This window comes from Cibotium barometz, chromosome 29, assembly GCF_041138505.1.
Source record: "Cibotium barometz isolate CiBa-2024 chromosome 29, ASM4113850v1, whole genome shotgun sequence".
Taxonomy (NCBI): Eukaryota; Viridiplantae; Streptophyta; class Polypodiopsida; order Cyatheales; family Cibotiaceae; genus Cibotium; species Cibotium barometz.
In genome coordinates this window covers 41,962,348-41,969,631 of record NC_141074.1, presented here as the reverse complement: position 1 = coordinate 41,969,631, position 7,284 = coordinate 41,962,348, and positions in this window count along the sequence as shown.

The window sequence follows — 7,284 nt, the reverse complement described above, 5'->3', positions numbered from 1 at the left end:
CTTTATGGATCCAGGTTCTTCATCCGATCCATTTGCATACAGCAATTGACTGATGGAGATGCTAAATCATTTTGGGTGCCATCCTGGTCCAGTTGAGCTTACAGAGTACATGTATGCCCATCCCCCTCCTTCCATGCCTGGTGTCTATACCCCTACCACGAGTATCCAGGGCACTCCACTACCGTCTGTGCCTGCGAGTCCGACGAGATGGCATGCAACTTCTCCTCTTCCACGCCCACCGAGGAGACATACCTCGTCCCAGACACACTCACGCACACCCTCCCAAGCACCGTCATGTAGGGCTCACAGCCACCATCACGTACTCTCAGAGCCACCGTCACGTCAGGGCTCATAGCCACCATCACGTAGACAATCCCCCAGTCGTGACTCCACCCGCAGCAGTAGGAAGAGTGGGAGTGGAGGATGCGGCGGGTGCTTTGGTGGGGGAGGTAGTAGGGCACGCGGTGAGAGAGGAGATAGAGGGAGAAGAGTTAGAGGAGACAGTGAGGATGAGGAGGAGATGAGCCAGGTGGAGGGAGTGATCTGCTATGATGTGACGGATAGGGGCGGGATAGTGATGGATGCGAGGAGGAAAGAGGTAATGGAGTACATGCGTGGGGTAGTATCAAACTTGTATAGAAATTGTTTTATTAGATTTAAAGATCAAAATAGCCGATTAGTTGGGGAGGTGATAGAGGCTGTACATAGTCGGAACCCCAATCCCCCACATGCTACATTCTCGGATGTATGGGGAAGGACGCGAATAAGGGAGATCTTAAGTAATAAAAGATCTTACCTTAAAAAACTCGCGTACGATGATGGGCTAAATGTAGCTGCGGGTGGCTATCCTGCCGAGAAACCTACCACCCCACTGTGCACAAACGCGAGTGGAAGGAGGCAAAGAAACGAGCAGAGAGTGGCGTGAAGAGCAGGCAGCATGTGGAGGCACGACGAATCCAGATGGGCACCATTGGATCTTCGCATTTCGGATCTGGCGGCGTTGAGTCATGGGAGGCAGAGTTCGTAAGTATCTTGCCACTTTATTTGATTGTTTACTTAATTCATTGATTCTATGATTGTTTTAATCTTACAAATTGTGTTGATTATGATACAACGACGGGTTACGGGGAGGAAGCCCACAACCCACGATACTGGGTATGCTCGCCGGCATAGCAGACGTGACACGTGGGCCCTCTTCAGAGCCGAGGGACGTATTACGGATGTGCAGTTTGAGATGGCCATGAGACCATACAGTCGACAGGTACTTGAAAACTCTAAACGAATGATTTTGGTTTATTGAATTACATATATATATACTTATATACTATATATTACTTGAACAGGCACAAGCTGCTGATGATCCACCCGCCGCCACTGCAGAGGGTGGACGTGAGCACTACTCATCGGACATTCCAACCGATGTGAGCTCATCTGAGCATGGAGGGAGCAGCGAGTCATCATCTGGGTCTGAGTAGTACTTAGACTTATAGTATCACATTCCATATTAAGAATGTGGTTGTATATATATTTTTGTAACTGAAGCCATGGGCTACTTTGACATATGGACTCCCTTGTATATATGTGTACACATAAAATTTTGATAGAGTAATATTGAATCGTGAATCGATAGTATTGCATTCATGTCTGTCTTGAATCGTGTATTGACAATGTATGCATTCATGTCGTTCTTGTCTTAAATCTTCCTCGTGGATATCTTCCTCGTGGATGGTCCAATGCACCCAAAAAAAAAATCCAGAGAGTGTTATTGGGTGCTGGAATGCTGGAACAGCATTCAGGTACCAAAAAGCACTCTCTGGATTTTTTTTTGCTCTCTGTTCGCGTGTATAGACGCGTCAACTCTGTAAAAATTCACGTGTATATACACAGATAATCTGTAAAACACGCGTGTATAGACGCGTCAAATCTATGAAATACGCGTGTATAAGCGCAGCTAAACTGACAAAATGCATGTATACACCCTTCTATCAGCGCGTCTAAGCACAGCTAAACTGACAGAACGCGTTTATATGCTCGTGTATCAGCGCGTCTGAACATTCCTATACACGCGCTTTTACACGCATGTCTCTGGCCGCGATTATACACGCGCTGATACACGAGCCCGCTACTTTTTTTCACAAGTCATTTTTAGCAGCTAGGAGTGCGGGTATGAGCCCGATCCCTTGTAGTGATGTATCCTTCATCATAGCATCTATAAGAGTATAAGTACCTTGATGTTGCTTTGCAGAGCGAGTAAAGGGAGTATGAGAAAAAGGAGTGCCTACCAACTAGAGTGGCTCTAGCCTTGATTATGCTGGAGAGCAAGGAGTGAAGGGAGTATGAACAAAAGGAGAGTGTGACAAAGTGATGCTTGGAGTGAATCGCTACTGCCATTAGCACTACTACCAGCACTATGGATGCTATGAGACCTATGTTGTGAACTCTCTGCACCACTAGCACTATTCCAAGTACTCAGGGTGGCGGGACTCGATGACCCGAGAACATGTGAAGTAAGCTCCAACCTAGCTATGTCATGTTGATTAGGGCAAAGTATCTAGAAGAAATTTTGGATCTTATCTTCCATGTAGTCCCTAGGGGGTCCACTAAAGAATATGTAAGATAGCACGTGCATTCAACAGAAGGGGTTTTTTCTTGGATGGACGTACATAAATATTTACATACATAAGTGTTTTTTAAATTGAAAAGTGAAAAAATCCATACATAAGGGTTAGTTTTATTACAAAACTCCATAAATAAGGGGTATCTTTAATATACAAAATTTTTTAATAAGGTTATTTTTAAATACCCCTTAAATGCATGTGCTATAGGTAGTGTTTACATAGTGGAAGTGTCATGGATTACTAGATATGGCTACTTTTTTAAACAAAACATAGATAAGGCTCAAAACAAGATATACTCATACATACAAAAGCATAAATAAAAAAAAACCTTGTGTGTAAGAGCTTACGAGTGGTCTAGAAGAGCTAACGGCTCAAAAAACATAAGAGACCTACAATACAAGAAAATGAGGTAATCATGAGAGAAATGCTAAGAAAAGTATTCTCTATACATACTCTATGCATACTATATATATTTATACTTATGCTCTATGCATGAAAAGAGTATGCATGCTCTATGCATACATAGCATGCATACTCTTTGTGTGCATCTATACTCTTATGTATGCATACGCTTGATGCTCTTTATACATGCATAGAGTATAGTCTAACATCTATAATCTTTATGTATCCATGCTCTATACTCTTTATACATGCATAGAGTATAGAGTGTGCCAGGTCTATGCATGTATACTCCATGCTCTATGTTTTAGGCATGCATAAAGAGAGCATGGTTTATGCATGCATAGACATAGAGTATGCAAGATCTATGCATGCATACTCTATGCTCTATACTATAGGCATGCATAAGGAGAGCATGATTTATGTATGCATAGAGTAAGCATGCATAAAGATTATGCATGTTGTCGTTTTCTGGTCGAGACTTGGTACTTGCGTGGTTCCGGACCACATAGTCAGCTCTGAAGGAGACGCGACTAATGAAACTATGCCCAATGAGATAAGATAACGCTAATGCATTGCACCACCAATTGACTAGGCTAAGAGAGTTTGTCATGCTAGCCAAAGAGGTTGGTTCTTGCATCTGTCGGGATCCCTTACATGACTCTTGATTCTGTTTCTAGATGGGAGCCACATCCAAATAGGAACGACTATGAGTGCAATTCCTAATGAGAAGGCTGTTGAAATATACAAGTGAATAGGGTGTGTGCAAGAACAAGCCCTTGGCAAGAGGCTGTAAAAGAGAATCTGTAAATGTCAGAGAACTTGTGAAAAGGTGAGAAGTATCTACTGGGAGAGAATAAAGGGTAGCATCAGGAGATTTAGGAGGTGTGGAGATATTGTGGGAGAGGTGGAGAGAATCAAGCAAAAGAGGTGGAGTGAATCAAGGAGAAATCAGTGGGATTAGATGCTTGGATGTAAACCCTATAAATTGAGGCATTGGCCTAATGAGAATTTGCTCGTTTTTTATTATCCATGACTACATTAAGCTATCAGTTAATTGCTCACTAATCATGTCTTAATTATCATCTAATCTCTTTGTTAATGATATTTTTTCTAGCATTTGATCACCAAAGCTCATCACATTGCTGCAAATTTAACATGGTATAAGATCCTAGCCTAGAATCCATCAATTTGTGAGCCCATTATCTTGCTAATCACCTGGCTAACTAGGATTAGTAGATAATTAGACTTTTTACCTCTTTTTCAAGTAGTCTCTACACCCCCAGTAGCCAGTGGAGGGGCTTGATCTCCCTCCAGGAGAAATATTAGAGCAGAAGCCTTTAGCCAAACATAGCTGTACTCCCCACCATTCAGCCTATCCAATCGGCATGCCAAACCACCTTCTACAGTTGCAAAAATTCACGATTTTGCAGGTGTCACTTTTTTAAGCAAACTGAGATTTCTTTTGTACCAGATGAAATAGATCCAATTCTTATTGGCCCTAGGGGTTTTCAAGGGTGCCCTACAAGCTGGTGAAGACACATTTTGATTTGATCAAGTCTACAGTGAGATCCAAGCTCTTCATCAAATCTGCAGGTGACTTTGGTAAAACAGAGTCTAAGCATTCAATATTTGGTCAAATCTTGTGTTTCTTAGCTTAATCCTCTACTAGACTAATTGCTATTGATGGCCTTGAAAGGATTTGAGCTCATTTGAACTCTATGGCCTCAGATCTGGACTCCCACATACTCTGTTTTTTGCACACAAAATAGAGGATTTACTAATCAGTGATTAATTAGTACTAATCACTATATTTTGGTGCGATTGAGGGTCCAAATTAACCATTAGGTATCTAATGCAGATCTCTATAAATTGAGATTGCAATTCGGAGATGGTTTGATACTCCAACCATTCCATACAGATTTGTTACCCTTGGTTTAATGTAATTTCTGGTAAATTTAAGCTGATAAATCTATTATAATCATCACCTAAACACCAGATTGAGTTATAAAGGGTAGACACTGCCCTTGAATCTTGAAATTGGATCGAGAGGTAAGACCCCCTTCACATTATCATGAGTACGGCCACAAGAGATAGCCAAATTTAATAGGGATCAGTTTTACACATGGCAGACAAAAACCATGTATCTGCTCATGATGAGGAGGAAAAATCTGTGGGGGCTAGTTGAGGGAAGAGATGAACGCCCAGAGGTGAGAGGGAAAAATGAGTGAAAGAGAAGGAATGAAAAAGCATTGGGGACTTATCGCACTCAGTTTAAATGATAAAATCATTCATCACATCACAGGGAAACAGTGGGCAAAAGATGCATGGGATGAACTTAATAAATTATTTGGCACACAAGCTAAAAATTCAAAGATAAATCTATTAATGCAGTTCTACAAATTGGATATGAAGGAAAGTGAACCTTTAATCACACACTTGAACAGATATAAAAGCATTAAGCAACAACTCAGCTATTGGCAAAAAGGTAGAAAATGATGAGGCACTAGCAATGCTTCTAAAGAGTGTGGACAAAGGCGAATATGAAAACATTGTAGCAACACTAAAGAATGTACCTGAATTGAAGCTACACGAGATAGAAGGAGCTCTACTAGAGCAAGAGACCAGAGGTAAAGAGAAGAAATGGCTGGACTCGACAGAGCAGGAGAAAAAAAAGCATTCTTCACCCGAGGAGGATTCTCTCGAGGACGAGGATGAGGAAGAGGCAAAGTAGGAGGAAGGAACTTCACTTGTTTCCACAACTGTGGAAAGCCAGGACACATGGCAAGAGACTGCTACTACAGCAAACCCAGAGGAGAAGGAACGACATCGGCAAACTTCATGGAGGCTCCTAAGGAAGTGGAGTCAGTCATCTTTTCTGAGAGAGAGAGAGAGGGAGAGAAACCCTAAAACCCAACGTAACTTGCCCCAATAGAGTAATCCTCTGAACCACCGATGATGTAGGCCATGTGGTAGATGTATGTGTGGGCACTTTAGTCAAGGTCACAGGCACTTGTAGTAGCCTTGGACACATAGAGAGAGAGAGTGTCAAGGACTATGAGTTTAGGGACTTGAGGCACAGGTCGCGAACTATCAAGTAAGAGGGAAACTTGCTATAGGGTCCAGGTGTGCTAGGAGTATTCACTTGAGGGGAGGTGTTGAAATATACAAGTGAATAGAGTGTGTGCGGGAACAAGCCCTTGGCAAGAGGCTATAAAAGAGAATCTGTAAATGTGAGAGAACCTGTGAAAAGGTGAGAAGTATCTACTGGGAGAGAATAAAGGGTGGCATGAGGAGATTTAGGAGAGGTGTGGAGATATTCTGGGAGAGGTGGAAAGAATCAAGGAGAAGAGGTGGAGATATTCTGGGAGAGAATCAAGCAAAAGAGGTGGAGTGAATCAAGGAGAAATCAGTGGGATTAGATGCTTGGATGTAAACCCTATAAATTGAGGCATTGGCCTAATGAGAATTTGCTGGTTTTTCATTATCCATGCCTACATTAAGCTATGAGTTAAATTGCTCACTAATCACATCTTAATTATTGTCTAATCATATCTTAATTATCAGTTAAATTACTCACTAATCACATCTTAATTATCAGTGAAATTGCTCACTAATCACATCTTAATTATCATCTAATCTCTTTTGTTAATGATGTTGATTCTAGCATTTGATCCACCATAGCTCCACATTGTTGCAAATTTAACAAAGTCATATCATAACAAGAAAGAGCTTAACACGACAAGGAATAAAATAGACTTATAAAGTATAGAAAATGAAGAATTGCACAAAAAAATCACTTGTATCACTAGATCAAAGGCTTAGCCCAATAGCACACTCTCAGTTGTCTTGTCTACTCTCTTCTATATCCTATATCTCTTTTCTCGATAGTTTCCCTTTTCCCTTTTACATCTACATCATGGGTACTACCCACCATTGGCAAGATTCACTCACAAGGTTTTTACAAGAAAGAAGATTAATGTCCCGAGAGTTTGTTGCCCAATAGATATATTGGGCATGCTTGCGGTGGCTGAGACAGCCAATTGGCATGCCAGCTAATGGCTAGATGACACCCAATACCTAGCGATTATGGTGGATGCTACACTAGCAGGTGAAGCCCACTTGGCTCCTTTTCCCTCTAGACCACTTCAGTTATTTGAAAATCAAAACAAAAATCTTAAGGCCTATGCCAGTCCCTTTCATTCGGTCCTTCCTCCGTGGGGCGAGGCCTCCAGAGACAAACTTTATTGGCTTGTCTTGGGCGTAC